The following is a 27,820-nucleotide window of genomic DNA, read 5'->3' on the forward strand; positions in this document are numbered from 1 at the left end:
ATAGAAAACTGTTGACTGACAGTACATAAACAAATCGGAATGGATTGTTTTGAATGAGTATTAATGATGGCCATTGTTGCCTTTGCCATCGATGTTGTTACATATCAGTGGTCATCCATTGTATTTGACTGACTGGCCTGTGGGCCAATCAGAATATGGGGGCGGGGCTTCACTGGTGTCGTGGGTGGAGCTTTGCTCTGTGTACCAGGAAATAGTAAAACAAAACTAGTCGTTTTAACTAAACATTGATGTAAAAACTATTGAACATCGACCATAACCCATCGATGGTTTATAAACATCGATGGCCGATGGCCGATGGCCATCCCTAATGAGAATTGCATAAACCAATCAGATGGTCTAATTTCCAAACTAATTTGCATAAGGAATTTATTTGCTCTCCATAACTTCTGATTGAAAACCTACAAAACCAGCCAAAGATGGTTGATAACAAGAACATTCTTGACCAATTGGCTTCCTGGTTGAAGACTATTGCATGATGGTCCCATCAAAAGTAGTAAAATAGAAAACTGTTGACTGACAGTACATAAACAAATCGGAATGCATTGTTTTGAATGAGTATTAATGATTGCCATTGTTGCCTTTGCCATCGATGTTGTTACATATCAGTGGTCATCCATTGTATTTGACTGACTGGCCTGTGGGCCAATCAGAATATGGGGGCAGGGCTTCACTGGTGTCGTGGGAGGAACTTTGCTCTGTGTACCAGGAAATAGCAAAACAAAACTAGTCGTTTTAACTAAACATTGATGTAAGAACTATTGAACATCGACCATAACCCATCGATGGTTTATAAACATCGATGGCCGATGACCGATGGCCGATGGCCATCCCTAATGAGAATTGCATCAACCAATCAGATGGTCTAATTTCCAAACTAATTTGCATAAGGAAATTATTTGCTCTCCATAACTTACTTAGGTCCTTCCTCACCCTAGTCTGATTGAAAACCTACAAAACCAGCCAAAGATGGTAGATAACAAGAACATTCTTGACCAATTGGCTTCTCGGTTGAAAACTATTGGATGATGGTCCCATCAAAAGTAGTAAAATAGAAAACTGTTGACTGACAGTACATAAACCAATCGGAATGGATTGTTTTGAATGAGTATTAATGATGGCCATTGTTGCCTTTGCCATCGATGTTGTTACATATCAGTGGTCATCCATTGTATTTGACTGACTGGCCTGTGGGCCAATCAGAATATGGGGGCGGGGCTTCACTGGTGTCATGGGTGGAACTTTGCTCTGTGTACCAGGAAATAGCAAAACAAAACTAGTCGTTTTAACTAAACATTGATGTAAAAACTATTGAACATCGACCATAACCCATCGATGGTTTATAAACATCGATGGCCGATGGCCATCCCTAATGAGAATTGCATCAACCAATCAGATGGTCTAATTTTCAAACTAATTTGCATAAGGAATTTATTTGCTCTCCATAACTTACTTAGGTCCTTCCTCACCCTAGTTTGATTGAAAACCTACAAAACCAGCCAAAGATGGTTGATAACAAGAACATTCTCGACCAATTGGCTTCCTGGTTGAAGACTATTGCATGATGGTCCCATCAAAAGTAGTAAAATAGAAAACTGTTGACTGACAGTACATAAACCAATCGGAATGGATTGTTTTGAATGAGTATTAATGATGGCCATTGTTGCCTTTGCCATCGATGTTGTTACATATCAGTGGTCATCCATTGCATTTGACTGACTGGCCTGTGGGCCAATCAGAATATGGGGGCGGGGCTTCACTGGTGTCGTGGGTGGAGCTTTGCTCTGTGTACCAGGAAATAGCAAAACAAAACTAGTCGTTTTAACTAAACATTGATGTAAAAACTATTGAACATCGACCATAACCCATCGATGGTTTATAAACATCGATGGCCGATGGCCATCCCTAATGAGAATTGCATCAACCAATCAGATGGTCTAATTTCCAAACTAATTTGCATAAGGAATTTATTTGCTCTCCATAACTTACTTAGGTCCTTCATCACCCTAGTCTGATTGAAAACCTACAAAACCAGCCAAAGATGGTTGATAACAAGAACATTCTTGACCAATTGGCTTCCTGGTTGAAGACTATTGCATGATGGTCCCATCAAAAGTAGTAAAATAGAAAATAGAAAACTGTTGACTGACAGTACATAAACCAATCGGAATGGATTGTTTTGAATGAGTATTAATGATGGCCATTGTTGCCTTTGCCATCGATGTTGTTACATATCAGTGGTCATCCATTGCATTTGACTGACTGGCCTGTGGGCCAATCAGAATATGGGGGCGGGGCTTCACTGGTGTCGTGGGTGGAGCTTTGCTCTCTGTACCAGGAAATAGCAAAACAAAACTAGTCGTTTTAACTAAACATTGATGTAAAAACTATTGAACATCGACCATAACCCATCGATGGTTTATAAACATCGATGGCCGATGGCCATCCCTAATGAGAATTGCATCAACCAATCAGATGGTCTAATTTCCAAAATAATTTGCATAAGGAATTTATTTGCTCTCCATAACTTACTTAGGTCCTTCCTCACCCTAGTCTGATTGAAAACCTACAAAACCAGCCAAAGATGGTTGATAACAAGAACATTTGTGACCAATTGGCTTACTGGTTGAAGACTATTGCATGATGGTCCCATCAAAAGTAGTAAAATAGAAAATAGAAAACTGTTGACTGACAGTACATAAACCAATCGGAATGGATTGTTTTGAATGAGTATTAATGATGGCCATTGTTGCCTTTGCCATCGATGTTGTTACATATCAGTGGTCATCCATTGCATTTGACTGACTGGCCTGTGGGCCAATCAGAATATGGGGGCGGGGCTTCACTGGTGTCGTGGGTGGAGCTTTGCTCTCTGTACCAGGAAATAGCAAAACAAAACTAGTCGTTTTAACTAAACATTGATGTAAAAACTATTGAACATCGACCATAACCCATCGATGGTTTATAAACATCGATGGCCGATGGCCATCCCTAATGAGAATTGCATCAACCAATCAGATGGTCTAATTTCCAAAATAATTTGCATAAGGAATTTATTTGCTCTCCATAACTTACTTAGGTCCTTCCTCACCCTAGTCTGATTGAAAACCTACAAAACCAGCCAAAGATGGTTGATAACAAGAACATTTGTGACCAATTGGCTTACTGGTTGAAGACTATTGCATGATGGTCCCATCAAAAGTAGTAAAATAGAAAACTGTTGACTGACAGTACATAAACCAATTGGAATGGATTGTTTTGAATGAGTATTAATGATGGCCATTGTTGCCTTTGCCATCGATGTTGTTACATATCAGTGGTCATCCATTGCATTTGACTGACTGGCCTGTGGGCCAATCAGAATATGGGGGCGGGGCTTCACTGGTGTCGTGGGTGGAGCTTTGCTCTGTGTACCAGGAAATAGCAAAACAAAACTAGTCGTTTTAACTAAACATTGATGTAAAAACTATTGAACATCGACCATAACCCATCGATGGTTTATAAACATCGATGGCCGATGGCCATCCCTAATGAGAATTGCATCAACCAATCAGATGGTCTAATTTCCAAACTAATTTGCATAAGGAATTTATTTGCTCTCCATAACTTACTTAGGTCCTTCCTCACCCTAGTCTGATTGAAAACCTACAAAACCAGCCAAAGATGGTTGATAACAAGAACATTCTTGACCAATTGGCTTCCTGGTTGAAGACTATTGCATGATGGTCCCATCAAAAGTAGTAAAATAGAAAATAGAAAACTGTTGACTGACAGTACATAAACCAATCGGAATGGATTGTTTTGAATGAGTATTAATGATGGCCATTGTTGCCTTTGCCATCGATGTTGTTACATATCAGTGGTCATCCATTGCATTTGACTGACTGGCCTGTGGGCCAATCAGAATATGGGGGCGGGGCTTCACTGGTGTCGTGGGTGGAGCTTTGCTCTGTGTACCAGGAAATAGCGAAACAAAACTAGTCGTTTTAACTAAACATTGATGTAAAAACTATTGAACATCGACCATAACCCATCGATGGTTTATAAACATCGATGGCCGATGGCCATCCCTAATGAGAATTGCATCAACCAATCAGATGGTCTAATTTCCAAAATAATTTGCATAAGGATCTAATTTCCAAAATAATTTGCATAAGGAATTTATTTGCTCTCCATAACTTACTTAGGTCCTTCCTCACCCTAGTCTGATTGAAAACCTACAAAACCAGCCAAAGATGGTTGATAACAAGAACATTCTTGACCGATTGGCTTCCTGGTTGAAGACTATTGCATGATGATCCCATCAAAAGTAGTAAAATAGAAAACTGTTGACTGACAGTACATAAACAAATCGGAATGGATTGTTTTGAATGAGTATTAATGATGGCCATTGTTGCCTTTGCCATCGATGTTGTTACATATCAGTGGTCATCCATTGTATTTGACTGACTGGCCTGTGGGCCAATCAGAATATGGGGGCGGGGCTTCACTGGTGTCGTGGGTGGAGCTTTGCTCTGTGTACCAGGAAATAGTAAAACAAAACTAGTCGTTTTAACTAAACATTGATGTAAAAACTATTGAACATCGACCATAACCCATCGATGGTTTATAAACATCGATGGCCGATGGCCGATGGCCATCCCTAATGAGAATTGCATAAACCAATCAGATGGTCTAATTTCCAAACTAATTTGCATAAGGAATTTATTTGCTCTCCATAACTTCTGATTGAAAACCTACAAAACCAGCCAAAGATGGTTGATAACAAGAACATTCTTGACCAATTGGCTTCCTGGTTGAAGACTATTGCATGATGGTCCCATCAAAAGTAGTAAAATAGAAAACTGTTGACTGACAGTACATAAACAAATCGGAATGCATTGTTTTGAATGAGTATTAATGATTGCCATTGTTGCCTTTGCCATCGATGTTGTTACATATCAGTGGTCATCCATTGTATTTGACTAACTGGCCTGTGGGCCAATCAGAATATGGGGGCAGGGCTTCACTGGTGTCGTGGGAGGAACTTTGCTCTGTGTACCAGGAAATAGCAAAACAAAACTAGTCGTTTTAACTAAACATTGATGTAAGAACTATTGAACATCGACCATAACCCATCGATGGTTTATAAACATCGATGGCCGATGGCCGATGGCCGATGGCCATCCCTAATGAGAATTGCATCAACCAATCAGATGGTCTAATTTCCAAACTAATTTGCATAAGGAAATTATTTGCTCTCCATAACTTACTTAGGTCCTTCCTCACCCTAGTCTGATTGAAAACCTACAAAACCAGCCAAAGATGGTAGATAACAAGAACATTCTTGACCAATTGGCTTCTCGGTTGAAAACTATTGGATGATGGTCCCATCAAAAGTAGTAAAATAGAAAACTGTTGACTGACAGTACATAAACCAATCGGAATGGATTGTTTTGAATGAGTATTAATGATGGCCATTGTTGCCTTTGCCATCGATGTTGTTACATATCAGTGGTCATCCATTGTATTTGACTGACTGGCCTGTGGGCCAATCAGAATATGGGGGCGGGGCTTCACTGGTGTCATGGGTGGAACTTTGCTCTGTGTACCAGGAAATAGCAAAACAAAACTAGTCGTTTTAACTAAACATTGATGTAAAAACTATTGAACATCGACCATAACCCATCGATGGTTTATAAACATCGATGGCCGATGGCCATCCCTAATGAGAATTGCATCAACCAATCAGATGGTCTAATTTTCAAACTAATTTGCATAAGGAATTTATTTGCTCTCCATAACTTACTTAGGTCCTTCCTCACCCTAGTTTGATTGAAAACCTACAAAACCAGCCAAAGATGGTTGATAACAAGAACATTCTCGACAGTACATAAACCAATCGGAATGGATTGTTTTGAATGAGTATTAATGATGGCCATTGTTGCCTTTGCCATCGATGTTGTTACATATCAGTGGTCATCCATTGCATTTGACTGACTGGCCTGTGGGCCAATCAGAATATGGGGGCGGGGCTTCACTGGTGTCGTGGGTGGAGCTTTGCTCTGTGTACCAGGAAATAGCAAAACAAAACTAGTCGTTTTAACTAAACATTGATGTAAAAACTATTGAACATCGACCATAACCCATCGATGGTTTATAAACATCGATGGCCGATGGCCATCCCTAATGAGAATTGCATCAACCAATCAGATGGTCTAATTTCCAAACTAATTTGCATAAGGAATTTATTTGCTCTCCATAACTTACTTAGGTCCTTCCTCACCCTAGTCTGATTGAAAACCTACAAAACCAGCCAAAGATGGTTGATAACAAGAACATTCTTGACCAATTGGCTTCCTGGTTGAAGACTATTGCATGATGGTCCCATCAAAAGTAGTAAAATAGAAAATAGAAAACTGTTGACTGACAGTACATAAACCAATCGGAATGGATTGTTTTGAATGAGTATTAATGATGGCCATTGTTGCCTTTGCCATCGATGTTGTTACATATCAGTGGTCATCCATTGCATTTGACTGACTGGCCTGTGGGCCAATCAGAATATGGGGGCGGGGCTTCACTGGTGTCGTGGGTGGAGCTTTGCTCTCTGTACCAGGAAATAGCAAAACAAAACTAGTCGTTTTAACTAAACATTGATGTAAAAACTATTGAACATCGACCATAACCCATCGATGGTTTATAAACATCGATGGCCGATGGCCATCCCTAATGAGAATTGCATCAACCAATCAGATGGTCTAATTTCCAAAATAATTTGCATAAGGAATTTATTTGCTCTCCATAACTTACTTAGGTCCTTCCTCACCCTAGTCTGATTGAAAACCTACAAAACCAGCCAAAGATGGTTGATAACAAGAACATTTGTGACCAATTGGCTTACTGGTTGAAGACTATTGCATGATGGTCCCATCAAAAGTAGTGAAATAGAAAACTGTTGACTGACAGTACATAAACCAATCGGAATGGATTGTTTTGAATGAGTAATAGTGATGGCCATTGTTGCCTTTGCCATCGATGTTGTTACATATCAGTGGTCATCCATTGCATTTGACTGACTGGCCTGTGGGCCAATCAGAATATGGGGGCGGCGCTTCACTGGTGTCGTGGGTGGAACTTTGCTCTGTGTACCAGGAAATAGCAAAACAAAACTAGTCGTTTTAACTAAACATTAATGTAAAAACTATTGAACTTCGACCATAACCCATCGATGGTTTATAAACATCGATGGCCGATGGCCATCCCTAATGAGAATTGCATCAACCAATCAGATGGTCTAATTTCAAAACTAATTTGCATAAGGAATTTATTTGCTCTCCATAACTTACTTAGGTCCTTCCTCACCCTAGTCTGATTGAAAACCTACAAAACCAGCCAAAGATGGTTGATAACAAGAACATTCTTGACCAATTAGCTTCCTGGTTGAAGACTATTGCAAGATGGTCCCATCAAAAGTAGTAAAATAGAAAACTGTTGACTGACAGTACATAAACCAATCGGAATGGATTGTTTTGAATGAGTATTAATGATGGCCATTGTTGCCTTTGCCATCGATGTTGTTACATATCAGTGGTCATCCATTGCATTTGACTGACTGGCCTGTGGGCCAATCAGAATATGGGGGCGGGGCTTCACTGGTGTCGTGGGTGGAGCTTTGCTCTGTGTACCAGGAAATAGCAAAACAAAACTAGTCGTTTTAACTAAACATTGATGTAAAAACTATTGAACTTCGACCATAACCCATCGATGGTTTATAAACATCGATGGCCGATGGCCATCCCTAATGAGAATTGCATCAACCAATCAGATGGTCTAATTTCAAAACTAATTTGCATAAGGAATTTATTTGCTCTCCATAACTTACTTAAGTCCTTCCTCACCCTAGTCTGATTGAAAACCTACAAAACCAGCCAAAGATGGTTGATAACAAGAACATTCTTGACCAATTGGCTTCCTGGTTGAAGACTATTGCATGATGGTCCCATCAAAAGTAGTAAAATAGAAAACTGTTGACTGACAGTACATAAACCAATTGGAATGGATTGTTTTGAATGAGTATTAATGATGGCCATTGTTGCCTTTGCCATCGATGTTGTTACATATCAGTGGTCATCCATTGCATTTGACTGACTGGCCTGTGGGCCAATCAGAATATGGGGGCGGGGCTTCACTGGTGTCGTGGGTGGAGCTTTGCTCTGTGTACCAGGAAATAGCAAAACAAAACTAGTCGTTTTAACTAAACATTGATGTAAAAACTATTGAACATCGACCATAACCCATCGATGGTTTATAAACATCGATGGCCGATGGCCATCCCTAATGAGAATTGCATCAACCAATCAGATGGTCTAATTTCCAAACTAATTTGCATAAGGAATTTATTTGCTCTCCATAACTTACTTAGGTCCTTCCTCACCCTAGTCTGATTGAAAACCTACAAAACCAGCCAAAGATGGTTGATAACAAGAACATTCTTGACCAATTGGCTTCCTGGTTGAAGACTATTGCATGATGGTCCCATCAAAAGTAGTAAAATAGAAAATAGAAAACTGTTGACTGACAGTACATAAACCAATCGGAATGGATTGTTTTGAATGAGTATTAATGATGGCCATTGTTGCCTTTGCCATCGATGTTGTTACATATCAGTGGTCATCCATTGCATTTGACTGACTGGCCTGTGGGCCAATCAGAATATGGGGGCGGGGCTTCACTGGTGTCGTGGGTGGAGCTTTGCTCTGTGTACCAGGAAATAGCGAAACAAAACTAGTCGTTTTAACTAAACATTGATGTAAAAACTATTGAACATCGACCATAACCCATCGATGGTTTATAAACATCGATGGCCGATGGCCATCCCTAATGAGAATTGCATCAACCAATCAGATGGTCTAATTTCCAAAATAATTTGCATAAGGATCTAATTTCCAAAATAATTTGCATAAGGAATTTATTTGCTCTCCATAACTTACTTAGGTCCTTCCTCACCCTAGTCTGATTGAAAACCTACAAAACCAGCCAAAGATGGTTGATAACAAGAACATTCTTGACCGATTGGCTTCCTGGTTGAAGACTATTGCATGATGATCCCATCAAAAGTAGTAAAATAGAAAACTGTTGACTGACAGTACATAAACAAATCGGAATGGATTGTTTTGAATGAGTATTAATGATGGCCATTGTTGCCTTTGCCATCGATGTTGTTACATATCAGTGGTCATCCATTGTATTTGACTGACTGGCCTGTGGGCCAATCAGAATATGGGGGCGGGGCTTCACTGGTGTCGTGGGTGGAGCTTTGCTCTGTGTACCAGGAAATAGTAAAACAAAACTAGTCGTTTTAACTAAACATTGATGTAAAAACTATTGAACATCGACCATAACCCATCGATGGTTTATAAACATCGATGGCCGATGGCCGATGGCCATCCCTAATGAGAATTGCATAAACCAATCAGATGGTCTAATTTCCAAACTAATTTGCATAAGGAATTTATTTGCTCTCCATAACTTCTGATTGAAAACCTACAAAACCAGCCAAAGATGGTTGATAACAAGAACATTCTTGACCAATTGGCTTCCTGGTTGAAGACTATTGCATGATGGTCCCATCAAAAGTAGTAAAATAGAAAACTGTTGACTGACAGTACATAAACAAATCGGAATGCATTGTTTTGAATGAGTATTAATGATTGCCATTGTTGCCTTTGCCATCGATGTTGTTACATATCAGTGGTCATCCATTGTATTTGACTGACTGGCCTGTGGGCCAATCAGAATATGGGGGCAGGGCTTCACTGGTGTCGTGGGAGGAACTTTGCTCTGTGTACCAGGAAATAGCAAAACAAAACTAGTCGTTTTAACTAAACATTGATGTAAGAACTATTGAACATCGACCATAACCCATCGATGGTTTATAAACATCGATGGCCGATGGCCATCCCTAATGAGAATTGCATCAACCAATCAGATGGTCTAATTTCCAAACTAATTTGCATAAGGAATTTATTTGCTCTCCATAACTTACTTAGGTCCTTCCTCACCCTAGTCTGATTGAAAACCTACAAAACCAGCCATAGATGGTTGATAACAAGAACATTCTTGACCAATTGGCTTCCTGGTTGAAGACTATTACATGATGGTCCCATCAAAAGTAGTAAAATAGAAAACTGTTGGCTGACAGTACATAAACCAATCGGAATGGATTGTTTTGAATGAGTATTAATGATGGCCATTGTTGCCTTTGCCATCGATGTTGTTACATATCAGTGGTCATCCATTGTATTTGACTGACTGGCCTGTGGGCCAATCAGAATATGGGGGCGGGGCTTCACTGGTGTCATGGGTGGAACTTTGCTCTGTGTACCAGGAAATAGCAAAACAAAACTAGTCGTTTTAACTAAACATTGATGTAAAAACTATTGAACATCGACCATAACCCATCGATGGTTTATGAACATCGACCATAACCCATCGATGGTTTATAAACATCGATGGCCGATGGCCATCCCTAATGAGAATTGCATCAACCAATCAGATGGTCTAATTTTCAAACTAATTTGCATAAGGAATTTATTTGCTCTCCATAACTTACTTAGGTCCTTCCTCACCCTAGTTTGATTGAAAACCTACAAAACCAGCCAAAGATGGTTGATAACAAGAACATTCTCGACCAATTGGCTTCCTGGTTGAAGACTATTGCATGATGGTCCCATCAAAAGTAGTAAAATAGAAAACTGTTGACTGACAGTACATAAACCAATCGGAATGGATTGTTTTGAATGAGTATTAATGATGGCCATTGTTGCCTTTGCCATCGATGTTGTTACATATCAGTGGTCATCCATTGCATTTGACTGACTGGCCTGTGGGCCAATCAGAATATGGGGGCGGGGCTTCACTGGTGTCGTGGGTGGAGCTTTGCTCTGTGTACCAGGAAATAGCAAAACAAAACTAGTCGTTTTAACTAAACATTGATGTAAAAACTATTGAACATCGACCATAACCCATCGATGGTTTATAAACATCGATGGCCGATGGCCATCCCTAATGAGAATTGCATCAACCAATCAGATGGTCTAATTTCCAAACTAATTTGCATAAGGAATTTATTTGCTCTCCATAACTTACTTAGGTCCTTCCTCACCCTAGTCTGATTGAAAACCTACAAAACCAGCCAAAGATGGTTGATAACAAGAACATTCTTGACCAATTGGCTTCCTGGTAGAAGACTATTGCATGATGGTCCCATCAAAAGTAGTAAAATAGAAAATAGAAAACTGTTGACTGACAGTACATAAACCAATCGGAATGGATTGTTTTGAATGAGTATTAATGATGGCCATTGTTGCCTTTGCCATCGATGTTGTTACATATCAGTGGTCATCCATTGCATTTGACTGACTGGCCTGTGGGCCAATCAGAATATGGGGGCGGGGCTTCACTGGTGTCGTGGGTGGAGCTTTGCTCTCTGTACCAGGAAATAGCAAAACAAAACTAGTCGTTTTAACTAAACATTGATGTAAAAACTATTGAACATCGACCATAACCCATCGATGGTTTATAAACATCGATGGCCGATGGCCATCCCTAATGAGAATTGCATCAACCAATCAGATGGTCTAATTTCCAAAATAATTTGCATAAGGAATTTATTTGCTCTCCATAACTTACTTAGGTCCTTCCTCACCCTAGTCTGATTGAAAACCTACAAAACCAGCCAAAGATGGTTGATAACAAGAACATTCTTGACCAATTAGCTTCTTGGTTGAAGACTATTGCATGATGGTCCCATCAAAAGTAGTAAAATAGAAAACTGTTGACTGACAGTACATAAACCAATCGGAATGGATTGTTTTGAATGAGTATTAATGATGGCCATTGTTGCCTTTGCCATCGATGTTGTTACATATCAGTGGTCATCCATTGCATTTGACTGACTGGCCTGTGGGCCAATCAGAATATGGGGGCGGGGCTTCACTGGTGTCGTGGGTGGAGCTTTGCTCTGTGTACCAGGAAATAGCAAAACAAAACTAGTCGTTTTAACTAAACATTGATGTAAAAACTATTGAACTTCGACCATAACCCATCGATGGTTTATAAACATCGATGGCCGATGGCCATCCCTAATGAGAATTGCATCAACCAATCAGATGGTCTAATTTCAAAACTAATTTGCATAAGGAATTTATTTGCTCTCCATAACTTACTTAGGTCCTTCCTCACCCTAGTCTGATTGAAAACCTACAAAACCAGCCAAAGATGGTTGATAACAAGAACATTCTTGACCAATTGGCTTCCTGGTTGAAGACTATTGCATGATGGTCCCATCAAAAGTAGTAAAATAGAAAACTGTTGACTGACAGTACATAAACCAATCGGAATGGATTGTTTTGAATGAGTATTAATGATGGCCATTGTTGCCTTTGCCATCGATGTTGTTACATATCAGTGGTCATCCATTGCATTTGACTGACTGGCCTGTGGGCCAATCAGAATATGGGGGCGGGGCTTCACTGGTGTCGTGGGTGGAGCTTTGCTCTGTGTACCAGGAAATAGCGAAACAAAACTAGTCGTTTTAACTAAACATTGATGTAAAAACTATTGAACATCGACCATAACCCATCGATGGTTTATAAACATCGATGGCCGATGGCCATCCCTAATGAGAATTGCATCAACCAATCAGATGGTCTAATTTCCAAACTAATTTGCATAAGGAATTTATTTGCTCTCCATAACTTACTTAGATCCTTCCTCACCCTAGTCTGATTGAAAACCTACAAAACCAGCCAAAGATGGTTGATGACGAGAACATTCTTGACCAATTGGCTTCCTGGTTGAAGACTATTGCATGATGATCCCATCAAAAGTAGTAAAATAGAAAACTGTTGACTGACAGTACATAAACCAATCGGAATGGATTGTTTTGAATGAGTATTAATGATGGCCATTGTTGCCTTTGCCATCGATGTTGTTACATATCAGTGGTCATCCATTGTATTTGACTGACTGGCCTGTGGGCCAATCAGAATATGGGGGCGGGGCTTCACTGGTGTCGTGGGTGGAACTTTGCTCTGTGTACCAGGAAATAGCGAAACAAAACTAGTCGTTTTAACTAAACATTGATGTAAAAACTATTGAACATCGACCATAACCCATCGATGGTTTATAAACATCGATGGCCGATGGCCAGTGGCCATCCCTAATGAGAATTGCATCAACCAATCAGATGGTCTAATTTCCAAACTAATTTACATAAGGAATTTATTTGCTCTCCATAACTTACTTAGGTCCTTCCTCACCCTAGTCTGATTGAAAACCTACAAAACCAGCCAAGAGGGTTGATAACAAGAACATTCGTGACCAATTGGCATCCTGGTTGAAGACTATTGCATGATGGTCCCATCAAAAGTAGTAAAATAGAAAACTGTTGACTGACAGTAAATAAACCAATCGGAATGGATTGTTTTGAATGAGTATTAATGATGGCCATTGTTGCCTTTGCCATCGATGTTGTTACATATCAGTGGTCATTCATTGTATTTCACTGACTGGCCTGTGGGCCAATCAGAATATGGGGGTGGGGCTTTGCTCTGTGTACCAGGAAATAGCAAAACAAAACTAGTCGTTTGAGCTTGACATTGATGTAAAAACTATTGAACATCGACCATAACCCATCGATGGTTTATAAACATCGATGGTCGATGGCCATCCCTAATTAGAATTGCATCAACCAATCACATGGTCTAATTTCCAAACTAATTTGCATAAGGTATTTATTTGCTCTCCATAACTTAATTAGGTCCTTCCTCGCCCTAGTCTGATTGAAAACCTACAAAACCAGCCAACGATGGTTGATAACAATAACATTCTTGACCAATTGGCTTCCTGGTTGAAGACTATTGCATGATGGTCCCATCAAAAGTAGTAAAATAGAAAACTGTTGGCTGACAGTACATAAACAAATCGGAATGGATTGTTTTGAATGAGTATTAATGATTGCCATTGTTGCCTTTGCCATCGATGTTACATATCAGTGGTCATCCATTGTATTTGACTGACTGGCCTGTGGGCCAATCAGAATATGGGGGCGGGGCTTCACTGGTGTCGTGGGTGGAGCTTTGCTCTGTGTACCAGGAAATAGTAAAACAAAACTAGTTGTTTTAACTAAACATTGATGTAAAAACTATTGAACATCGACCATAACCCATCGATGGTTTATAAACATCGATGGCCGATGGCCATCCCTAATGAGAATTGCATCAACGAATCAGATGGTCTAATTTCCAAACTAATTTGCATAAGGAATTTATTTGCTCTCCATAACTTACTTAGGTCCTTCCTCACCCTATTCTGATTAAAAACCTACAAAACCAGCCAAAGATGGTTGATAACAAGAACATTCTTGACCAATTGGCTTCCTGGGTGAAGACTATTGCATGATGGTCCCATCAAAAGTAGTAAAATAGAAAACTGTTGACTGACAGTACATAAACCAATTGGAATGGATTGTTTTGAATGAGTATTAAGATGACCATTGTTGCTTTTGCCATAGATGTTGTTACATATCAGTGGTCATCCATTGTATTTGACTGACTGGCCTGTGGGCCAATCAGAAAATGGGGGCGGGGCTTCACTGGTGTCGTGGGTGGAGCTTTGCTCTGTGTACCAGGAAATAGCAAAACAAAACTCGTCGTTTTAACTAAACATTGATGTAAAAACTATTGAACATCGACCATAACCCATCGATGGTTTATAAACATCGATGGCCGATGGCCATCCCTAATGAGAATTGCATCAACCAATCAGATGGTCTAATTTCCAAACTAATTTGCATAAGGAATTTATTTGCTCTCCATAACTTACTTAGGTCCTTCCTCACCCTAGTCTGATTAAAAACCTACAAAACCAGCCAAAGATGGTTGATAACAAGAACATTCCTGACCAATTGGCTTCCTGGTTGAAGACTATTGCATGATGGTCCCATCAAAAGTAGTAAAATAGAAAACTGTTGGCTGATAGTACATAAACAAATCGGAATGGATTGTTTTGAATGAGTATTAATGATGGCCATTGTTGCCTTTGCCATCGATGTTGTTACATATCAGTGGTCATCCATTGTATTTGACTGACTGGCCTGTGGGCCAATAAGAATATGGGGGCAGGGCTTCACTGGTGTCGTGGGAGGAACTTTGCTCTGTGTACCAGGAAATAGCAAAACAAAACTAGTCGTTTTAACTAAACATTGATGTAAAAACTATTGAACATCGACCATAACCCATCGATGGTTTATAAACATCGATGGCCGATGGCCGATGGCCATCCCTAATGAGAATTGCATCAACCAATCAGATGGTCTAATTTCCAAACTAATTTGCATAAGGAATTTATTTGCTCTCCATAACTTACTTAGGTCCTTCCTCACCCTAGTCTGATTGAAAACCTACAAAACCAGCCAAAGATGGTTGATAACAAGAACATTCTTGACCAATTGGATTCCTGGGTGAAGACTATTGCATGATGGTCCCATCAAAAGTAGTAAAATAGAAAACTGTTGACTGACAGTACATAAACCAATTGGAATGGATTGTTTTGAATGAGTATTAAGATGGCCATTGTTGCCTTTGCCATCGATGTTGTTACATATCAGTGGTCATCCATTGTATTTGACTGACTGGCCTGTGGGCCAATCAGAATAAGGGGGCGGGGCTTCACTGGTGTCGTGGGTGGAGCTTTGCTCTGTGTATCAGGAAATAGCAAAACAAAACTCGTCGTTTTAACTAAACATTGATGTAAAAACTATTGAACATCGACCATAACCCATCGATGGTTTATAAACATCGATGGCCGATGGCCATCCCTAATGAGAATTGCATCAACCAATCAGATGGTCTAATTTCCAAACTAATTTGCATAAGGAATTTATTTGCTCTCCATAACTTACTTAGGTCCTTCCTCACCCTAGTCTGATTGAAAACCTACAAAACCAGCCAAAGATGGTTGATAACAAGAACATTCTTGACCAATTGGCTTCCTGGGTGAAGACTATTGCATGATGGTCCCATCAAAAGTAGTAAAATAGAAAACTGTTGACTGACAGTACATAAACCAATTGGAATGGATTGTTTTGAATGAGTATTAAAATGGCCATTGTTGCCTTTGCCATCGATGTTGTTACATATCAGTGGTCATCCATTGTATTTGACTGACTGGCCTGTGGGCCAATCAGAATATGGGGGCGGGGCTTCACTGGTGTCGTGGGTGGAGCTTTGCTCTGTGTACCAGGAAATAGCAAAACAAAACTAGTTGTTTTAACTAAACATTGATGTAAAAACTATTGAACATCGACCATAACCCATCGATGGTTTATAAACATCGATGGCCGATGGCCGATGGCCATCCCTAATGAGAATTGCATCAACCAATCAGATGGTCTAATTTCCAAACTAATTTGCATAAGGAATTTATTTGCTCTCCATAACTTACTTAGGTCCTTCCTCACCCTAGTCTGATTGAAAACCTACAAAACCAGCCAAAGATGGTAGATAACAAGAACATTCTTGACCAATTGGTTTTCTGGTTGAAGACTATTGCATGATGGTCCCATCAAAAGTAGTAAAATAGAAAACTGTTGACTGACAGTACATAAACCAATCGGAATGGATTGTTTTGAATGAGTATTAATGATGGCCATTGTTGCCTTTGCCATCGATGTTGTTACATATCAGTGGTCATCCATTGTATTTGACTGACTGGCCTGTGGCCCCATCAGAATATGGGGGCGGGGCTTCACTGGTGTCGTGGGTGGAGCTTTGCTCTGTGTACCAGGAAATAGCAAAAAAAAACTAGTCGTTTTAACTAAACATTGATGTAAAAACTATTGAACATCGACCATAACCCATCGATGGTTTATAAACACCGATGGCCGATGGCCATCCCTAATGAGAATTGCATCAACCAATCAGATGGTCTAATTTCAAAACTAATTTGCATAAGGAATTTATTTGCTCTCCATAACTTACTTAGGTCCTTCCTCACCCTAGTCTGATTGAAAACCTACAAAACCAGCCAAAGATGGTTGATAACAAGAACATTCTTGACCAATTGGCTTCCTGGTTGAAGACTATTGCATGATGGTCCCATCAAAAGTAGTAAAATAGAAAACTGTTGGCTGACAGTACATAAACCAATCGGAATGGATTGTTTTGAATGAGTATTAATGATGGCCATTGTTGCCTTTGCCATCGATGTTGTTACATATCAGTGGTCATCCATTGTATTTGACTGACTGGCCTGTGGGCCAATCAGAATATGGGGGCGGGGCTTCACTGGTGTCATGGGTGGAACTTTGCTCTGTGTACCAGGAAATAGCAAAACAAAACTAGTCGTTTTAACTAAACATTGATGTAAAAACTATTGAACATCGACCATAACCCATCGATGGTTTATAAACATCGATGGCCGATGGCCATCCCTAATGAGAATTGCATCAACCAATCAGATGGTCTAATTTCCAAACTAATTTGCATAAGGAATTTATTTGCTCTCCATAACTTACGTAGATCCTTCCTCACCCTAGTCTGATTGAAAACCTACAAAACCAGCCAAAGATGGTTGATAACAAGAACATTCGTGACCAATTGGCTTCCTGGTTGAAGACTATTGCATGATGGTCCCATCAAAAGTAGTAAAATAGAAAACTGTTGACTGACAGTACATAAACCAATCGGAATGGATTGTTTTGAATGAGTATTAATGATGGCCAATGTTGCCTTTGCCATCGATGTTGTTACATATCAGTGGTCATCCATTGTATTTGACTGACTGGCCTGTGGGCCAATCAGAATATGGGGGCGGGGCTTCACTGGTGTCGTGGGTGGAGATTTGCTCTGTGTACCAGGAAATAGCAAAACAAAACTAGTCGTTTTAACTAAACATTGATGTAAAAACTATTGAACATCGACAATAACCCATCGATGGTTTATAAACATCGATGGCCGATGGCCATCCCTAATGAGAATTGCATCAACCAATCAGATGGTCTAATTTCCAAACTAATTTGCATAAGGAATTTATTTGCTCTCCATAACTTACTTAGGTCCTTCCTCACCCTAGTCTGATTGAAAACCTACAAAACCAGCCAAAGATGGTTGATAACAAGAACATTTTTGACCAATTGGCTTCCTGGTTGAAGACTATTGCATGATGGTCCCATCAAAAGTAGTAAAATAGAAAACTGTTGGCTGACAGTACATAAACCAATCGGAATGGATTGTTTTGAATGAGTATTAATGATGGCCATTGTTGCCTTTGCCATCGATGTTGTTACATATCAGTGGTCATCCATTGTATTTGACTGACTGGCCTGTGGGCCAATCAGAATATGGGGGCAGGGCTTCACTGGTGTCGTGGGTGGAACTTTGCTCTGTGTACCAGGAAATAGCAAAACAAAACTAGTCGTTTTAACTAAACATTGATGTAAAAACTATTGAACATCGACCATAACCCATCGATGGTTTATAAACACCGATGGCCGATGGCCATCCCTAATGAGAATTGCATCAACCAATCAGATGGTCTAATTTCAAAACTAATTTGCATAAGGAATTTATTTGCTCTCCATAACTTACTTAGGTCCTTCCTCACCCTAGTCTGATTGAAAACCTACAAAACCAGCCAAAGATGGTTGATAACAAGAACATTCTTGACCAATTGGCTTCCTGGTTGAAGACTATTGCATGATGGTCCCATCAAAAGTAGTAAAATAGAAAACTGTTGGCTGACAGTACATAAACCAATCGGAATGGATTGTTTTGAATGAGTATTAATGATGGCCATTGTTGCCTTTGCCATCGATGTTGTTACATATCAGTGGTCATCCATTGTATTTGACTGACTGGCCTGTGGGCCAATCAGAATATGGGGGCGGGGCTTCACTGGTGTCATGGGTGGAACTTTGCTCTGTGTACCAGGAAATAGCAAAACAAAACTAGTCGTTTTAACTAAACATTGATGTAAAAACTATTGAACATCGACCATAACCCATCGATGGTTTATAAACATCGATGGCCGATGGCCATCCCTAATGAGAATTGCATCAACCAATCAGATGGTCTAATTTCCAAACTAATTTGCATAAGGAATTTATTTGCTCTCCATAACTTACGTAGGTCCTTCCTCACCCTAGTCTGATTGAAAACCTACAAAACCAGCCAAAGATGGTTGATAACAAGAACATTCGTGACCAATTGGCTTCCTGGTTGAAGACTATTGCATGATGGTCCCATCAAAAGTAGTAAAATAGAAAACTGTTGACTGACAGTACATAAACCAATCGGAATGGATTGTTTTGAATGAGTATTAATGATGGCCAATGTTGCCTTTGCCATCGATGTTGTTACATATCAGTGGTCATCCATTGTATTTGACTGACTGGCCTGTGGGCCAATCAGAATATGGGGGCGGGGCTTCACTGGTGTCGTGGGTGGAGATTTGCTCTGTGTACCAGGAAATAGCAAAACAAAACTAGTCGTTTTAACTAAACATTGATGTAAAAACTATTGAACATCGACAATAACCCATCGATGGTTTATAAACATCGATGGCCGATGGCCATCCCTAATGAGAATTGCATCAACCAATCAGATGGTCTAATTTCCAAACTAATTTGCATAAGGAATTTATTTGCTCTCCATAACTTACTTAGGTCCTTCCTCACCCTAGTCTGATTGAAAACCTACAAAACCAGCCAAAGATGGTTGATAACAAGAACATTTTTGACCAATTGGCTTCCTGGTTGAAGACTATTGCATGATGGTCCCATCAAAAGTAGTAAAATAGAAAACTGTTGGCTGACAGTACATAAACCAATCGGAATGGATTGTTTTGAATGAGTATTAATGATGGCCATTGTTGCCTTTGCCATCGATGTTGTTACATATCAGTGGTCATCCATTGTATTTGACTGACTGGCCTGTGGGCCAATCAGAATATGGGGGCAGGGCTTCACTGGTGTCGTGGGTGGAACTTTGCTCTGTGTACCAGGAAATAGCAAAACAAAACTAGTCGTTTTAACTAAACATTGATGTAAAAACTATTGAACATCGACCATAACCCATCGATGGTTTATAAACATCGATGGCCGATGGCCGATGGCCGATGGCCATCCCTAATGAGAATTGCATCAACCAATCAGATGGTCTAATTTCCAAACTAATTTGCATAAGGAATTTATTTGCTCTCCATAACTTACTTAGGTCCTTCCTCACCCTAGTCTGATTGAAAACCTACAAAACCAGCCAAAGATGGTAGATAACAAGAACATTCTTGACCAATTGGTTTTCTGGTTGAAGACTATTGCATGATGGTCCCATCAAAAGTAGTAAAATAGAAAACTGTTGACTGACAGTACATAAACCAATCGGAATGGATTGTTTTGAATGAGTATTAATGATGGCCATTGTTGCCTTTGCCATCGATGTTGTTACATATCAGTGGTCATCCATTGTATTTGACTGACTGGCCTGTGGCCCCATCAGAATATGGGGGCGGGGCTTCACTGGTGTCGTGGGTGGAGCTTTGCTCTGTGTACCAGGAAATAGCAAAAAAAAACTAGTCGTTTTAACTAAACATTGATGTAAAAACTATTGAACATCGACCATAACCCATCGATGGTTTATAAACACCGATGGCCGATGGCCATCCCTAATGAGAATTGCATCAACCAATCAGATGGTCTAATTTCAAAACTAATTTGCATAAGGAATTTATTTGCTCTCCATAACTTACTTAGGTCCTTCCTCACCCTAGTCTGATTGAAAACCTACAAAACCAGCCAAAGATGGTTGATAACAAGAACATTCTTGACCAATTGGCTTCCTGGTTGAAGACTATTGCATGATGGTCCCATCAAAAGTAGTAAAATAGAAAACTGTTGGCTGACAGTACATAAACCAATCGGAATGGATTGTTTTGAATGAGTATTAATGATGGCCATTGTTGCCTTTGCCATCGATGTTGTTACATATCAGTGGTCATCCATTGTATTTGACTGACTGGCCTGTGGGCCAATCAGAATATGGGGGCGGGGCTTCACTGGTGTCATGGGTGGAACTTTGCTCTGTGTACCAGGAAATAGCAAAACAAAACTAGTCGTTTTAACTAAACATTGATGTAAAAACTATTGAACATCGACCATAACCCATCGATGGTTTATAAACATCGATGGCCGATGGCCATCCCTAATGAGAATTGCATCAACCAATCAGATGGTCTAATTTCCAAACTAATTTGCATAAGGAATTTATTTGCTCTCCATAACTTACGTAGGTCCTTCCTCACCCTAGTCTGATTGAAAACCTACAAAACCAGCCAAAGATGGTTGATAACAAGAACATTCGTGACCAATTGGCTTCCTGGTTGAAGACTATTGCATGATGGTCCCATCAAAAGTAGTAAAATAGAAAACTGTTGACTGACAGTACATAAACCAATCGGAATGGATTGTTTTGAATGAGTATTAATGATGGCCAATGTTGCCTTTGCCATCGATGTTGTTACATATCAGTGGTCATCCATTGTATTTGACTGACTGGCCTGTGGGCCAATCAGAATATGGGGGCGGGGCTTTACTGGTGTCGTGGGTGGAGATTTGCTCTGTGTACCAGGAAATAGCAAAACAAAACTAGTCGTTTTAACTAAACATTGATGTAAAAACTATTGAACATCGACCATAACCCATCGATGGTTTATAAACATCGATGGCCGATGGCCATCCCTAATGAGAATTGCATCAACCAATCAGATGGTCTAATTTCCAAACTAATTTGCATAAGGAATTTATTTGCTCTCCATAACTTACTTAGGTCCTTCCTCACCCTAGTCTGATTGAAAACCTACAAAACCAGCCAAAGATGGTTGATAACAAGAACATTCTTGATTAATTGGCTTCCTGGTTGAAGACTATTGCATGATGGTCCCATCAAAAGTAGTAAAATAGAAAACTGTTGACTGACAGTACATAAACCAATTGGAATGGATTGTTTTGAATGAGTATTAATGATGGCCATTGTTGCCTTTGCCATCGATGTTGTTACATATCAGTGGTCATCCATTGTATTTGACTGACTGGCCTGTGGGCCAATCAGAATATGGGGGCAGGGCTTCACTGGTGTCGTGGGTGGAGCTTTGCTCTGTGTACCAGGAAATAGCAAAACAAAACTAGTCGTTTTAACTAAACATTGATGTAAAAACTATTGAACATCGACCATAACCCATCGATGGTTTATAAACATCGATGGCCGATGGCCATCCCTAATGAGAATTGCATCAACCAATCAGATGGTCTAATTTCAAAACTAATTTGCATAAGGAATTTATTTGCTCTCCATAACTTACTTAGGTCCTTCCTCACCCTAGTCTGATTGAAAACCTACAAAACCAGCCAAAGATGGTTGATAACAAGAACATTCTTGACCAATTGGCGTCCTGGTTGAAGACTATTGCATGATGGTCCCATCAAAAGTAGTAAAATAGAAAACTGTTGGCTGACAGTACATAAACAAATCGGAATGGATTGTTTTGAATGAGTATTAATGATGGCCATTGTTGCCTTTGCCATCGATGTTGTTACATATCAGTGGTCATCCATTGTATTTGACTGACTGGCCTGTGGGCCAATCAGAATATGGGGGCGGGGCTTCACTGGTGTCATGGGTGGAACTTTGCTCTGTGTACCAGGAAATAGCAAAACAAAACTAGTCGTTTTAACTAAACATTGATGTAAAAACTATTGAACATCGACCATAACCCATCGATGGTTTATAAACATCGATGGCCGATGGCCATCCCTAATGAGAATTGCATCAACCAATCAGATGGTCTAATTTCCAAACTAATTTGCATAAGGAATTTATTTGCTCTCCATAACTTACGTAGGTCCTTCCTCACCCTAGTCTGATTGAAAACCTACAAAACCAGCCAAAGATGGTTGATAACAAAAACATTCGTGACCAATTGGCTTCCTGGTTGAAGACTATTGCATGATGGTCCCATCAAAAGTAGTAATATAGAAAACTGTTGACTGACAGTACATAAACCAATCGGAATGGATTGTTTTGAATGAGTATTAATGATGGCCAATGTTGCCTTTGCCATCGATGTTGTTACATATCAGTGGTCATCCATTGTATTTGACTGACTGGCCTGTGGGCCAATCAGAATATGGGGGCGGGGCTTCACTGGTGTCGTGGGTGGAGATTTGCTCTGTGTACCAGGAAATAGCAAAACAAAACTAGTCGTTTTAACTAAACATTGATGTAAAAACTATTGAACATCGACAATAACCCATCGATGGTTTATAAACATCGATGGCCGATGGCCATCCCTAATGAGAATTGCATCAACCAATCAGATGGTCTAATTTCCAAACTAATTTGCATAAGGAATTTATTTGCTCTCCATAACTTACTTAGGTCCTTCCTCACCCTAGTCTGATTGAAAACCTACAAAACCAGCCAAAGATGGTTGATAACAAGAACATTTTTGACCAATTGGCTTCCTGGTTGAAGACTATTGCATGATGGTCCCATCAAAAGTAGTAAAATAGAAAACTGTTGGCTGACAGTACATAAACCAATCGGAATGGATTGTTTTGAATGAGTATTAATGATGGCCATTGTTGCCTTTGCCATCGATGTTGTTACATATCAGTGGTCATCCATTGTATTTGACTGACTGGCCTGTGGGCCAATCAGAATATGGGGGCAGGGCTTCACTGGTGTCGTGGGTGGAACTTTGCTCTGTGTACCAGGAAATAGCAAAACAAAACTAGTCGTTTTAACTAAACATTGATGTAAAAACTATTGAACATCGACCATAACCCATCGATGGTTTATAAACATCGATGGCCGATGGCCGATGGCCATCCCTAATGAGAATTGCATCAACCAATCAGATGGTCTAATTTCCAAACTAATTTGCATAAGGAATTTATTTGCTCTCCATAACTTACTTAGGTCCTTCCTCACCCTAGTCTGATTGAAAACCTACAAAACCAGCCAAAGATGGTAGATAACAAGAACATTCTTGACCAATTGGTTTTCTGGTTGAAGACTATTGCATGATGGTCCCATCAAAAGTAGTAAAATAGAAAACTGTTGACTGACAGTACATAAACCAATCGGAATGGATTGTTTTGAATGAGTATTAATGATGGCCATTGTTGCCTTTGCCATCGATGTTGTTACATATCAGTGGTCATCCATTGTATTTGACTGACTGGCCTGTGGCCCCATCAGAATATGGGGGCGGGGCTTCACTGGTGTCGTGGGTGGAGCTTTGCTCTGTGTACCAGGAAATAGCAAAAAAAAACTAGTCGTTTTAACTAAACATTGATGTAAAAACTATTGAACATCGACCATAACCCATCGATGGTTTATAAACATCGATGGCCGATGGCCATCCCTAATGAGAATTGCATCAACCAATCAGATGGTCTAATTTCCAAACTAATTTGCATAAGGAATTTATTTGCTCTCCATAACTTACGTAGGTCCTTCCTCACCCTAGTCTGATTGAAAACCTACAAAACCAGCCAAAGATGGTTGATAACAAGAACATTCGTGACCAATTGGCTTCCTGGTTGAAGACTATTGCATGATGGTCCCATCAAAAGTAGTAAAATAGAAAACTGTTGACTGACAGTACATAAACCAATCGGAATGGATTGTTTTGAATGAGTATTAATGATGGCCAATGTTGCCTTTGCCATCGATGTTGTTACATATCAGTGGTCATCCATTGTATTTGACTGACTGGCCTGTGGGCCAATCAGAATATGGGGGCGGGGCTTCACTGGTGTCGTGGGTGGAGATTTGCTCTGTGTACCAGGAAATAGCAAAACAAAACTACTCGTTTTAACTAAACATTGATGTAAAAACTATTGAACATCGACCATAACCCATCGATGGTTTATAAACATCGATGGCCGATGGCCATCCCTAATGAGAATTGCATCAACCAATCAGATGGTCTAATTTCCAAACTAATTTGCATAAGGAATTTATTTGCTCTCCATAACTTACTTAGGTCCTTCCTCACCCTAGTCTGATTGAAAACCTACAAAACCAGCCAAAGATGGTTGATAACAAGAATATTCTTGATTAATTGGCTTCCTGGTTGAAGACTATTGCATGATGGTCCCATCAAAAGTAGTAAAATAGAAAACTGTTGACTGACAGTACATAAACCAATTGGAATGGATTGTTTTGAATGAGTATTAATGATGGCCATTGTTGCCTTTGCCATCGATGTTGTTACATATCAGTGGTCATCCATTGTATTTGACTGACTGGCCTGTGGGCCAATCAGAATATGGGGACAGGGCTTCACTGGTGTCGTGGGTGGAGCTTTGCTCTGTGTACCAGGAAATAGCAAAACAAAACTAGTCGTTTTAACTAAACATTGATGTAAAAACTATTGAACATCGACCATAACCCATCGATGGTTTATAAACATCGATGGCCGATGGCCATCCCTAATGAGAATTGCATCAACCAATCAGATGGTCTAATTTCCAAACTAATTTGCATAAGGAATTTATTTGCTCTCCATAACTTACTTAGGTCCTTCCTCACCCTAGTCTGATTGAAAACCTACAAAACCAGCCAAAGATGGTTGATAACAAGAACATTCTTGACCAATTGGCGTCCTGGTTGAAGACTATTGCATGATGGTCCCATCAAAAGTAGTAAAATAGAAAACTGTTGGCTGACAGTACATAAACAAATCGGAATGGATTGTTTAGAATGAGTATTAATGATTGCCGTTGTTGCCTTTGCCATCGATGTTGTTACATATCAGTGGTCATCCATTGTATTTGACTGACTGGCCTGTGGGCCAATCAGAATATGGGGGCGGGGCTTCACTGGTGTCATGGGTGGAGCTTTGCTCTGTGTACCAGGAAATAGTAAAACAAAACTAGTCGTTTTAACTAAACATTGATGTAAAAACTATTGAACATCGACCATAACCCATCGATGGTTTATAAACATCGATGGGCGATGGCCAATGGCCATCCCTAATGAGAATTGCATCAACCAATCAGATGGTCTAATTTCCAAACTAATTTGCATAAGGAAATTATTTGCTCTCCATAACTTACTTAGGTCCTTCCTCACCCTAGTCTGATTGAAAACCTACAAAACCAGCCAAAGATGGTAGATAACAAGAACATTCTTGACCAATTGGCTTCTCGGTTGAAAACTATTGGATGATGGTCCCATCAAAAGTAGTAAAATAGAAAACTGTTGACTGACAGTACATAAACCAATCGGAATGGATTGTTTTGAATGAGTATTAATGATGGCCATTGTTGCCTTTGCCATCGATGTTGTTACATATCAGTGGTCATCCATTGTATTTGACTGACTGGCCTGTGGGCCAATCAGAATATGGGGGCGGGGCTTCACTGGTGTCGTGGGTGGAGATTTGCTCTGTGTACCAGGAAATAGCAAAACAAAACTAGTCGTTTTAACTAAACATTGATGTAAAAACTATTGAACATCGACAATAACCCATCGATGGTTTATAAACATCGATGGCCGATGGCCATCCCTAATGAGAATTGCATCAACCAATCAGATGGTCTAATTTCCAAACTAATTTGCATAAGGAATTTATTTGCTCTCCATAACTTACTTAGGTCCTTCCTCACCCTAGTCTGATTGAAAACCTACAAAACCAGCCAAAGATGGTTGATAACAAGAACATTTTTGACCAATTGCCTTCCTGGTTGAAGACTATTGCATGATGGTCCCATCAAAAGTAGTAAAATAGAAAACTGTTGGCTGACAGTACATAAACCAATCGGAATGGATTGTTTTGAATGAGTATTAATGATGGCCATTGTTGCCTTTGCCATCGATGTTGTTACATATCAGTGGTCATCCATTGTATTTGACTGACTGGCCTGTGGGCCAATCAGAATATGGGGGCAGGGCTTCACTGGTGTCGTGGGTGGAACTTTGCTCTGTGTACCAGGAAATAGCAAAACAAAACTAGTCGTTTTAACTAAACATTGATGTAAAAACTATTGAACATCGACCATAACCCATCGATGGTTTATAAACATCGATGGCCGATGGCCGATGGCCATCCCTAATGAGAATTGCATCAACCAATCAGATGGTCTAATTTCCAAACTAATTTGCATAAGGAATTTATTTGCTCTCCATAACTTACTTAGGTCCTTCCTCACCCTAGTCTGATTGAAAACCTACAAAACCAGCCAAAGATGGTAGATAACAAGAACATTCTTGACCAATTGGTTTTCTGGTTGAAGACTATTGCATGATGGTCCCATCAAAAGTAGTAAAATAGAAAACTGTTGACTGACAGTACATAAACCAATCGGAATGGATTGTTTTGAATGAGTATTAATGATGGCCATTGTTGCCTTTGCCATCGATGTTGTTACATATCAGTGGTCATCCATTGTATTTGACTGACTGGCCTGTGGGCCAATCAGAATATGGGGGCGGGGCTTCACTGGTGTCATGGGTGGAACTTTGCTCTGTGTACCAGGAAATAGCAAAACAAAACTAGTCGTTTTAACTAAACATTGATGTAAAAACTATTGAACATCGACCATAACCCATCGATGGTTTATAAACATCGATGGCCGATGGCCATCCCTAATGAGAATTGCATCAACCAATCAGATGGTCTAATTTCCAAACTAATTTGCATAAGGAATTTATTTGCTCTCCATAACTTACGTAGGTCCTTCCTCACCCTAGTC

Source organism: Crinia signifera, chromosome 8 (genome assembly GCF_055691185.1).
Source record: "Crinia signifera chromosome 8, ASM5569118v1, whole genome shotgun sequence".
NCBI classification, from domain to species: Eukaryota; Metazoa; Chordata; class Amphibia; order Anura; family Myobatrachidae; genus Crinia; species Crinia signifera.